We start from the raw sequence: 12,720 nt of genomic DNA, 5'->3' as shown, positions 1-12,720 counted from the left end.
TTGCATTCACCTCCCTAAACACCCATCCATAAACAAATAAACAACCATGGAGACATCACACACCCTGCTGCAAATCTACATTCACTGAGAACCATCACTTTCCTCTCTTCCTACACGTACACATGCCTTACATCCTTGATAAAAACTTTTCACTGCTTCTAACATCTTGCCTCCCACACCATATATTCTTAATACCTTCCACAGAGCATCTCTATCAACTGTATCATATACCTTCTCCAGATCCATAAATGCTACATACAAATCCATTTGCTTTCTAAGTATTTCTCACATACATTCCTCAAAGTAAACACCTGATCCACAATCCTCTGGCAGCGGATGGAACCATGGAACAGAAGTGAATCATAGGGTGGGGGAGGGGGCGAAAATTGTGGAGCCTTGAAGAATGTTTGGAAGTCGAGAACATTATCTCGGAAAGCAAAAATGGGTATGTTTGAAGGGATAGTGGTTCCAACAATGTTGTATGGTTGCGAGGCGTGGGCTATGGATAGAGTTGTGCGCAGGAGGGTGGATGTGCTGGAAATGAGATGTTTGAGGACAATATGTGGTGTGAGGTGCTTTGATCGAGTAAGTAATGTAAGGGTAAGAGAGGTGTGGAAATAAGAAGAACGTGGTTGAGAGAGCAGAAGAGGGTGTTTTGAAATGGTTTGGGCACATGGAGAGAATGAGTGAGGAAAGATTGACCAAGAGGATGTATGTGTCGGAGGTGGAGGGAACGAGGAGAAGTGGGAGACCAAATTGGAGGTGGAAAGATGGAGTGAAAAAGATTTTGAGTGATCGGGGCCTGAACATGCAGGAGGGTGAAAGGCGGGCAAGGAATAGAGTGAATTGGATCGATTTGGTACGCCGGGGTCGACATGCTGTCAGTACATTGAATGAGGGCATATGGAGCGTCTGGGGTAAACCATGGAAAGTTGTGTGGGGCCTGGATGTGGAAAGGGAGCTGTGGTTTCAGGCATTATTGTATGACAGCTAGAGACTGAGTGTGAACGAATGGGGCCTCTGTTGTCTTTTCCTAGCGCTACCTTGAACACATGAGGGGGGAGGGGGATGTTATTCCATGTGTGGTGAGGTGGCGATGGGGATGAATAAAGGCAGACAGTGTGAATTGTGTGCATGTGTATATATGTATATGTCTGTGTGTGTATATATATGTGTACGTTGAGATGTATGGGTATGTATATTTGCGTGTGTGGACGTGTATGTATATACATGTGTATGAGGGTGGGTTGGGCCATTTCTTTCCTCTGTTTTCTTGCGCTACCTCACAAATGCGGGAGACAGCGTCAAAGCAAAATAAAATAATATAATAATATATACTTGCAAATGGGGAGGTGATAACAAGTAGTGGTGATGTGAGAAGGAGAGGGAGTGAGTATTTTGAAGGTTTGTTGAATGTGTTTGATGATAGAGTGGCAGATATAGGGTGTTTTGGTCGAGGTGGTGTGCAAAGTGAGAGGGTTAGGGAAAATGATTTGGTAAACAGAGAAGAGGTAGTGAAAGCTTTGCGGAAGATGAAAGCCGGCAAGGCAGCAGGTTTGGATGGTATTGCAGTGGAATTTATTAAAAAAGGGGGTGACTGTATTGTTGACTGGTTGGTAAGGTTATTTAATGTATGTATGACTCATGGTGAGGTGCCTGAGGATTGGCGGAATGCGTGCATAGTGCCATTGTACAAAGGCAAAGGGGATAAGAGTGAGTGCTCAAATTACAGAGGTATAAGTTTGTTGAGTATTCCTGGTAAATTATATGGGAGGGTATTGATTGAGAGGGTGAAGGCATGTACAGAGCATCAGATTGGGGAAGAGCAGTGTGGTTTCAGAAGTGGTAGAGGATGTGTGGATCAGGTGTTTGCTTTGAAGAATGTATGTGAGAAATACTTAGAAAAGCAAATGGATTTGTATGTAGCATTTATGGATCTGGAGAAGGCATATGATAGAGTTGATAGAGATGCTCTGTGGAAGGTATTAAGAATATATGATGTGGGAGGAAAGTTGTTAGAAGCAGTGAAAAGTTTTTATCGAGGATGTAAGGCATGTGTACGTGTAGGAAGAGAGGAAAGTGATTGGTTCTCAGTGAATGTAGGTTTGCGGCAGGGGTGTGTGATGTCTCCATGGTTGTTTAATTTGTTTTTGGATGGGGTTGTTAGGGAGGTAAATGCAAGAGTTTTGGAAAGACGGGCAAGTATGAAGTCTGTTGGGGATGAGAGAGCTTGGGAAGTGAGTCAGTTGTTGTTCGCTGATGATACAGCGCTGGTGGCTGATTCATGTGAGAAACTGCAGAAGCTGGCGACTGAGTTTGGTAAAGTGTGTGGAAGAAGAAAGTTAAGAGTAAATGTGAATAAGAGCAAGGTTATTAGGTACAGTAGGGTTGAGGGTCAAGTCAATTGGGAGGTGAGTTTGAATGGAGAAAAACTGGAGGAAGTGAAGTGTTTTAGATATCTGGGAGTGGATCTGGCAGTGGATGGAACCATGGAAGCGGAAGTGGATCATAGGGTGGGGGAGGGGGCGAAAATTCTGGGGGCCTTGAAGAATGCGTGGAAGTCGAGAACATTATCTCGGAAAGCAAAAATGGGTATGTTTGAAGGAATAGTGGTTCCAACAATGTTGTATGGTTGCGAGGTGTGGGCTATGGATAGAGTTGTGCGCAGGAGGATGGATGTGCTGGAAATGAGATGTTTGAGGACAATGTGTGGTGTGAGGTGGTTTGATCGAGTGAGTAACGTAAGGGTAAGAGAGATGTGTGGAAATAAAAAGAGCGTGGTTGAGAGAGCAGAAGAGGGTGTTTTGAAGTGGTTTGGGCACATGGAGAGAATGAGTGAGGAAAGATTGACCAAGAGGATATATGTGTCGGAGGTGGAGGGAACGAGGAGAAGAGGGAGACCAAATTGGAGGTGGAAAGATGGAGTGAAAAAGATTTTGTGTGATCGGGGCCTGAACATGCAGGAGGGTGAAAGGAGGGCAAGGAATAGAGTGAATTGGAGCGATGTGGTATACCGGGGTTGACATGCTGTCAGTGGATTGAATCAAGGCATGTGAAGCGTCTGGGGTAAACCATGGAAAGCTGTGTAGGTATGTATATTTGCGTGTGTGGACGTATGTATATACATGTGTATGGGGGGGGTTGGGCCATTTCTTTCGTCTGTTTCCTTGCGCTACCTCGCAAACGCGGGAGACAGCGACAAAGTATAAAAAAAAAATATATATATTTATATATATATATATTTTTTTTTTTTTTTTTCAAACTATTCACCATTTCCCGCGCTAGCGAGGTAGCGTTAAGAACAGAGAACTGGGCCACTGAGGGAATATCCTCACCTGGCCCCCTTCTCTGTTCCTTCTTTTGGAAAATTAAAAAAAATTGAGAGGGGAGGATTTCCAGCCCCCCGCTCCCTCCCCTTTTAGTCGCCTTCTACGACACGCAGGGAATACGTGGCAAGTATTCTTTCTCCCCTATCCCCAGGGATAATATATGTATATATATATATATATATATATATATATATATATATATATATATATATATATATATATATATATATATTTTTTTTTTTTTCATACTATTCGCCATTTCCCGCGTTTGCGAGGTAGCGTTAAGAACAGAGGACTGGGCCTCAGAGGGAAAATCCCCACCTGGCCCCCCCTCTCTGTTCCTTCCTTTGGAAAATAAAAAAAAAAAAGAGAGGGGAGGAATTCCAGCCACCCGCTCCCTCCCCTTTTAGTCGCCTTCTACGACACGCAGGGAATACGTGGGAAGTATTCTTTCTCCCCTATCCCCAGGGATAATATATATATATATATATATATATATTATATATATATATATATATATATATATATATTTTTTTATATACTTTGTCGCTGTCTCCCGCGTTTGCGAGGTAGCGCAAGGAAACAGACGAATGAAATGGCCCAACCCCCCCCCATACACACACACAAATATACATACCTACACAGCTTTCCATGGTTTACCCCAGACGCTTCACATGCCTTGATTCAATCCACTGACAGCACGTCAACCCCGGTATACCACATCGCTCCAATTCACTCTATTCCTTGCCCTCCTTTCACCCTCCTGCATGTTCAGGCCCCGATCACACAAAATCTTTTTCACTCCATCTTTCCACCTCCAATTTGGTCTCCCTCTTCTCCTTGCTCCCTCCACCTCCGACACATATATCCTCTTGGTCAATCTTTCCTCACTCATCCTCTCCATGTGCCCAAACCACTTCAAAACACCCTCTTCTGCTCTCTCAACCACGCTCTTTTTATTTCCACACATCTCTCTTACCCTTACGTTACTCACTCTATCAAACCACCTCACACCACACATTGTCCTCAAACATCTCATTTCCAGCACATCCATCCTCCTGCGCACAACTCTATCCATAGCCCACGCCTCGCAACCATACAACATTGTTGGAACCACTATTCCTTCAAACATACCCATTTTTGCTTTCCGAGATAATGTTCTCGACTTCCACACATTCTTCAAGGCCCCCAGAATTTTCGCCCCCCTCCCCCACGCTATGATCCACTTCCGCTTCCATGGTTCCATCCGCTGCCAGATCCACTCCCAGATATCTAAAACACTTCACTTCCTCCAGTTTTTCTCCATTCAAACTCACCTCCCAATTGACTTGACCCTCAACCCTACTGTACCTAATAACCTTGCTCTTATTCACATTTACTCTTAACTTTCTTCTTCCACACACTTTACCAAACTCAGTCACCAGCTTCTGCAGTTTCTCACATGAATCAGCCACCAGCGCTGTATCATCAGCGAACAACAACTGACTCACTTCCCAAGCTCTCTCATCCCCAACAGACTTCATACTTGCCCCTCTTTCTAAAACTCTTGCATTTACCTCCCTAACAACCCCATCCATAAACAAATTAAACAACCATGGAGACATCACACACCCCTGCTGCAAACCTACATTCACTGAGAACCAATCACTTTCCTCTCTTCCTACACGTACACATGCCTTACATCCTCGATAAAAACTTTTCACTGCTTCTAACAACTTTCCTCCCACACCATATATTCTTAATACCTTCCACAGAGCATCTCTATCAACTCTATCATATGCCTTCTCCAGATCCATAAATGCTACATACAAATCCATTTGCTTTTCTAAGTATTTCTCACATACATTCTTCAAAGCAAATACCTGATCCACACATCCTCTACCACTTCTGAAACCACACTGCTCTTCCCCAATCTGATGCTCTGTACATGCCTTCACCCTCTCAATCAATACCCTCCCATATAATTTTAGTGAAAGAGAAGAGAGAGGCATTTGGACGATTTTTGCAAGGAAAAAATGCAATTGAGTGGGAGATGTATAAAAGAAAGAGACAGGAGGTCAAGAGAAAGGTGCAAGAGGTGAAAAAAAGGGCAAATGAGAGTTGGGGTGAGAGAGTATCATTAAATTTTAGGGAGAATAAAAAGATGTTCTGGAAGGAGGTAAATAAAGTGCGTAAGACAAGGGAGCAAATGGGAACTTCAGTGAAGGGCGCAAATGGGGAGGTGATAACAAGTAGTGGTGATGTGAGAAGGAGATGGAGTGAGTATTTTGAAGGTTTGCTGAATGTGTTTGATGATAGAGTGGCAGATATAGGGTGTTTTGGTCGAGGTGGTGTGCAAAGTGAGAGGGTTAGGGAAAATGATTTGGTAAACAGAGAAGAGGTAGTGAAAGCTTTGCGGAAGATGAAAGCCGGCAAGGCAGCAGGTTTGGATGGTATTGCAGTGGAATTTATTAAAAAAGGGGGTGACTGTATTGTTGACTGGTTGGTAAGGTTATTTAATGTATGTATGACTCATGGTGAGGTGCCTGAGGATTGGCGGAATGCGTGCATAGTGCCATTGTACAAAGGCAAAGGGGATAAGAGTGAGTGCTCAAATTACAGAGGTATAAGTTTGTTGAGTATTTTTTTTTTATTTTTTTTTATACTTTGTCGCTGTCTCCCGCGTTTGCGAGGTAGCGCAAGGAAACAGACGAAAGAAATGGCCCAACCCCCCCCCTTACACATGTATATACATACGTCCACACATGCAACTATACATACCTACACAGCTTTCCATGGTTTACCCCAGACGCTTCACATGCCTTGATTCAATCCACTGACAGCACGTCAACCCCGGTATACCACATCGCTCCAATTCACTCTATTCCTTGCCCTCCTTTCACCCTCCTGCATGTTCAGGCCCCGATCACACAAAATCTTTTTCACTCCATCTTTCCACCTCCAAATTGGTCTCCCTCTTCTCCTGGCTCCCTCCACCTCCGACACATATATCCTCTTGGTCAATCTTTCCTCACTCATCCTCTCCATGTGCCCAAACCACTTCAAAACACCCTCTTCTGCTCTCTCAACCACGCTCTTTTTATTTCCACACACCTCTCTTACCCTTACGTTACTCACTCGATCAAACCACCTCACACCACACATTGTCCTCAAACATCTCATTTCCAGCACATCCATCCTCCTGCGCACAACTCTATCCATAGCCCACGCCTCGCAACCATACAACATTGTTGGAACCACTATTCCTTCAAACATACCCATTTTTGCTTTCCGAGATAATGTTCTCGACTTCCACTCATTCTTCAAGGCCCCCAGAATTTTCGCCCCCTCCCCCACCCTATGATCCACTTCCGCTTCCATGTTTCCATCCGCTGCCAGATCCACTCCCAGATATCTAAAACACTTCACTTCCTCCAGTTTTTCTCCATTCAAACTCACCTCCCAATTGACTTGACCCTCAACCCTACTGTACCTAATAACCTTGCTCTTATTCACATTTACTCTTAACTTTCTTCTTCCACACACTTTACCAAACTCAGTCACCAGCTTCTGCAGTTTCTCACATGAATCAGCCACCAGCGCTGTATCATCAGCGAACAACAACTGACTCACTTCCCAAGCTCTCTCATCCCCAACAGACTTCATACTTGCCCCTCTTTCTAAAACTCTTGCATTTACCTCCCTAACAACCCCATCCATAAACAAATTAAGCAACCATGGAGACATCACACACCCCTGCCGCAAACCTACATTCACTGAGAACCAATCACTTTCCTCTCTTCCTACACGTACACATGCCTTACATCCTCGATAAAAACTTTTCACTGCTTCTAACAACTTTCCTCCCACACCATATATTCTTAATACCTTCCACAGAGCATCTCTATCAACTCTATCATATGCCTTCTCCAGATCCATAAATGCTACATACAAATCCATTTGCTTTTCTAAGTATTTCTCACATACATTCTTCAAAGCAAACACCTGATCCACACATCCTCTACCACTTCTGAAACCACACTGCTCTTCCCCAATCTGATGCTCTGTACATGCCTTCACCCTCTCAATCAATACCCTCCCATATAATTTACCAGGAATACTCAACAAACTTATACCTCTGTAATTTGAGCACTCACTCTTATCCCCTTTGCCTTTGTACAATGGCACTATGCACGCATTCCGCCAATCCTCAGGCACCTCACCATGAGTCATACATACATTAAATAACCTTACCAACCAGTATATATATATATATACTGGTGGCTGATTCATGTGAGAAACTGCAGAAGCTGGTGACTGAGTTTGGTAAAGTGTGTGGAAGAAGAAAGTTAAGAGTAAATGTGAATAAGAGCAAGGTTATTAGGTACAGTAGGGTTGAGGGTCAAGTCAATTGGGAGGTGAGTTTGAATGGAGAAAAACTGGAGGAAGTGAAGTGTTTTAGATATCTGGGAGTGGATCTGTCAGCGGATGGAACCATGGAAGCGGAAGTGGATCATAGGGTGGGGGAGGGGGCGAAAATTTTGGGAGCCTTGAAAAATGTGTGGAAGTCGAGAACATTATCTCGGAAAGCAAAAATGGGTATGTTTGAAGGAATAGTGGTTCCAACAATGTTGTATGGTTGCGAGGCGTGGGCTATGGATAGAGTTGTGCGCAGGAGGATGGATGTGCTGGAAATGAGATGTTTGAGGACAATGTGTGGTGTGAGGTGGTTTGATCGAGTAAGTAACGTAAGGGTAAGAGAGATGTGTGGAAATAAAAAGAGCGTGGTTGAGAGAGCAGAAGAGGGTGTTTTGAAATGGTTTGGGCACATGGAGAGAATGAGTGAGGAAAGATTGACCAAGAGGATATATGTGTCGGAGGTGGAGGGAACGAGGAGAAGAGGGAGACCAAATTGGAGGTGGAAAGATGGAGTGAAAAAGATTTTGTGTGATCGGGGCCTGAACATGCAGGAGGGTGAAAGGAGGGCAAGGAATAGAGTGAATTGGAGCGATGTGGTATACAGGGTTTGACGTGCTGTCAGTGGATTGAATCAAGGCATGTGAAGCGTCTGGGGTAAACCATGGAAAGCTGTGTAGGTATGTATATTTGCGTGTGTGGACGTGTGTATGTACATGTGTATGGGGGGGGGGTTGGGCCATTTCTTTCGTCTGTTTCCTTGCGCTACCTCGCAAACGCGGGAGACAGCGACAAAGCATAGAAGGCGACTAAAAGGGGTGGGAGCGGGGGGCTGGAAATCCTCCCCTCTCGTTTTTTTTTTTTTTTAATTTTCCAAAAGACGGAACAGAGAAGGGGGCCAGGTGAGGGTATTCCCTCAAAGGCCCAGTCCTCTGTTCTTAATGCTACCTCGCTAACGCGGGAAATGGCGAATAGTTTAAAAGAAAAAAGAAAAAAAAAGATATATATATATATATATATATATATATATATTTTCCCTGGGGATAGGGGAGAAAGAATACTTCCCACGTATTCCCTGCGTGTCGTAGAAGGCGACTAAAAGGGGAGGGAGCGGGGTGCTGGAAATCCTCCCCTCTCGTTTTTTTTTTTAATTTTCCAAAAGAAGGAACAGAGGGGGCCAGGTGAGGATATTCGAAAAAAGGCCCAGTCCTCTGTTCTTAATGCTACCTCGCTAATGTGGGAAATGGCGAATAGTTTAAAAGAAAAAGAAAGAAATATATATATATATTTGTGTATGTATTGCTGCACAGAAAGAGAGGAATCAGTACCTCATTTGTTCATATCTCTAGCTTATTACCATGTACCAAAATCACAGCCTTATAACCACATTCCAGGCCTACAGACTGCTTAATATGCCCCTGTATAACACATTGCTGCAATTCTCTCTGTCTTGTTAATGCCTTTTACCCTCCTGTTTGTTCAGGCCTCGAGTACTTAAGATCATTTCAACTCCATCTCTCCATCTAGGCCTCTCCACTTCTGATTCATGTATCCTCTTTGATAACTTCTCAATCATTTCCTTCATATGTCTGAATGTTTCAGTTCATCTTCAGCTCTCTAAACTGCATTATTCTTATTACCACACCTCTCTCTTATCCTCTTATTATGTACTCAGTCAAAGCACCACACATACATAGTGTTTTCAAACATTTCATTTCAAATACATTCAGCCTTCTTGACACGTTTTCATATATAGTCCATACCTTGCATCCGTGCAGCATCATTGGGACTACTATATTTTCCAACATACCCATGTTCACCCTCCTGGATAAAGACCTCTCTTTTCATATATTCGTCAATGCTTCCAGAATCTTTACCCCCCCTCACTTGTCCTATGATTCACTTCTACTTCCATAGACCCATGTGCTGCCATGTCCACTCCCAGGTATCTAAAACACTTCACTTCCTCTCATTTTTTCTGTGCAAATTCATGCCCTAACTAACCTTTCCCTCTCTAGTGCTAAACTTTGTAACTTTGCTCATATTCATAATTACTCTAAACTTACTTCATTTGCACACTCTCTCAGACTTAAACACACTGATGCAGTTGCTCTTTTGAATTTGCTGCCTGTGCTGTGTCATCAGAAAGCAACAAGTGATTCACTTCCCAGGCCCCCTCAACCTCTATGCTTAAAATGGAAAACTTGCGAATTATTTGTTCAAAATTCAGAAAGATTTCGTAATTCAATGTTTTTACTTGTATCAAAATACCAAACAATTTTCTCATCAAGATGGGAAAAAACAGAGCAAATTGTGAAGCAATTAGGCATCCTATGGGGTAGCCAGATCTTATGCAGTACCATGTGGCATGATATTGAATTAGTGAAGAAGAATTTTGTGAGATTTAGGAGAAAACGCACATTGTGAACTGAATTTGTCTCCACATGCAGTATACCACATGGCAGGATGCTCATGTGGTTACATGTTGGATGCTTCACATTAATGACCCACTAACTTGACTTAAACTGCTTCAGCACCAAGAGCATTAGTTGCTGCATGTATTTTGCTTTTTACACATCCCTCATTGTGTGTGTTTAATACAGTACTACAGTCTACTGTACTATGAATACCTTTACAGTATGAAAGTTTAATGTCCAGGGTGTAAATACTGATACAGTAGTGTTGATTGAATTATATTTGTGTATGAGGAAATTGTAGTGTTTCATAGAAATAAGAATTAAGAAAAATTTTTTTTTTTCCAAAAGAAGGAACAGAGAAGGGGGCCAGGTAAGGATATTCCCTGAAAGGTCCAGCCCTCTGTTCTTGATGCTACCTCGCTAACGCGGGAAATGGTGAATCGTATGAAAAAAAAAAAGAGTGCAGTGATATTTGGCTTCAGGTCTGGTCTGTGCCTATTCTGGTTCTCCTTTCAATGCAGGTCATCTTTTTTGGTATGCACTCATATCTTGTGGAATGAACCTACATAGTACAGAAATGTCAGTTTTGAAGTATGAGAAAATTTTTCTCAGGGGCAGTGTCTTGTGAGCATTTTTCCCTTCATTCCCCACTTTTTCAGAAGCCTTTCTCTTTGCAGTAGATTGCATTTATGATGGAAGGTGGACCACCACCTAATAAATGGTGAACAAGGATATGAGGCATTTACCATACCAGAAAGGTAGGGGTATGAGTTATTCCTCCCGAGGTTTAAAATATACCTCTCATGGTTCCTTGGACATAACCCTAGAGAGAAAAAGTTTTTCATAGTACTTCAATTCTTACTTTTTCTGAACAGAGAGATTTGATATAGAAGTATTGAAGAAGAATGTTTCTGCATTAAAGATTTTATAGGCCTCTTGAGAATATTGTAACCCAGGTATGATGTGAAGATGTTTTCAGAATTAGTGATTTTCAAAGACTGAAAAAGTTGGGAGTATGGATGGAGTGGTGAGTGAGTTCATGATTGGAGGTAAGAATGTGGTAGAGTGGATCTGGTAAGTGTGTGTAAAAGCATAGGAAAGTAATCAGGTGCCTGGTTACAGGACTAAGGCTGTAACTGATTCACTGTATATAGGGAAGATGAGTGAAAATGGCTCTGAGAATTATGGGTGAATAAGTTCCCATAGCACAGTGTGGTAGGATAGTGAGTGATTATATTAAAAGGATTAGTGTCTATGTTAAAAGGATGGATTACCCTCTTGTTAAGGAAGAGCAAGATGAGTTAAGGAATGGAAGATCATTTGTAGACCAGAATTTTGCAGTTAGACAAGTTGTAGAGAATGTTTTAGAGAAGTGCCTGTTGTGTTTTTGGTTTTAGAAAAGGTATATGATGAAATGTAGAAGAGAGCTGTAGGATAGATTCTAACTCTATATGATGTGCAGAAAGTTCTCTAAATGCTTTTATAATGAAAGGAGTGCATTTGTGAGGGTAGGTGGGGTTATGAGTGAGTTGTTTGATATAACGTGTTAGTGCTTCAGAGTTGTGTGATATACTTTTTTTTAAGGGACATTATGTGAGATGAGAGTAAGGTGGTGTAATTGTACTGTAATACTTAATCATTAAGAAACTGAATGGAAGTTGCCACATTTCTTTTATGTGGATGATACTGTGTTGATAGCTAATCAGGAGAGCTAGATGGTCCATTTAATTGATATATGTAGGAGAAGGATTCTGAAAGTGACTGAAAAGAAAAGTAGAATACTAGTATTTAAAAAGAGTGGGAGATTGTAGTGTAAGATTGGTGTGGTTGGTGAAAACTTTAAAGTTGTGGATGAGTTTGAATAGTTGGGAGTAAAGTTCAGTAAGATGGTAGAAGGAAAGTTGAAGTTAAAAGTAGCATCATGCAAAGAAGGAAAATTGGAGGTGAACTTAAAGCTCTAGTGAATGGGAGAAAATTAAACGTAGAGTGTGGAAGGAGCTTACATGTAGGATATCTTGTCCCATCTCTGATATATGAATGTGAAGCCCATGTTCATGTAGGTCAGAGCAGGTCAAAAATAAAAGCAATATAGATGGATAACTTGCTTATCATAGTTGGAATTAGGAGGTTAGGTATTGAAGAAAATGAAGATGTAAGAAGGATATTGGTGTTAATTGATTGTTAGAAAAGTGTACTGATAAAAGTTTCAAGAAATGAAGGCCAAGTAGAATGTATGGCAGATGACACTTTAGTGAAGAAGATATATAGGAGAACAGTAGAATGTAGGAAGAAGAGAGTTAGACAGTAGAAGAGATAGATGGATGTAGAGAGAGAGAGAGTTAATTTTGTGTACAGAAGTGTAGTGAATGGAGATGTTCATCTCACTGATAGATCACCTTGATGTGGAGGTGAAAAACCAGGAAGTGCTAATGGAAGTGTGAAAGTCAATTTTTCATTTTAATGCATGTGCTGAATATATGTTTGAGGGATTTTGGAAGATGTATGGACTTAATCCACCCCACATAGATTAGGAATAGAGATAATAATGGCAGGTTGATATATTTTCATGATGATAGGTA

At 41.9% G+C, this 12,720-nt stretch overlaps 1 protein-coding gene across 1 annotated transcript in view; it reads left to right on the top strand.

The window, feature by feature from the left end:
* LOC139749523 (RRP12-like protein) overlaps positions 1–12,720 on the top strand; it is a 249,271-nt gene that overhangs the window by 33,430 nt on the left and 203,121 nt on the right. The window lies entirely within an intron of this gene.

Source organism: Panulirus ornatus, chromosome 7 (assembly GCF_036320965.1).
Source record: "Panulirus ornatus isolate Po-2019 chromosome 7, ASM3632096v1, whole genome shotgun sequence".
Classification (NCBI taxonomy): domain Eukaryota; kingdom Metazoa; phylum Arthropoda; class Malacostraca; order Decapoda; family Palinuridae; genus Panulirus; species Panulirus ornatus.
The sequence above is the reverse complement of the archived record's forward strand: the minus strand, read 5'-3'. Positions and strand labels throughout refer to the sequence as shown.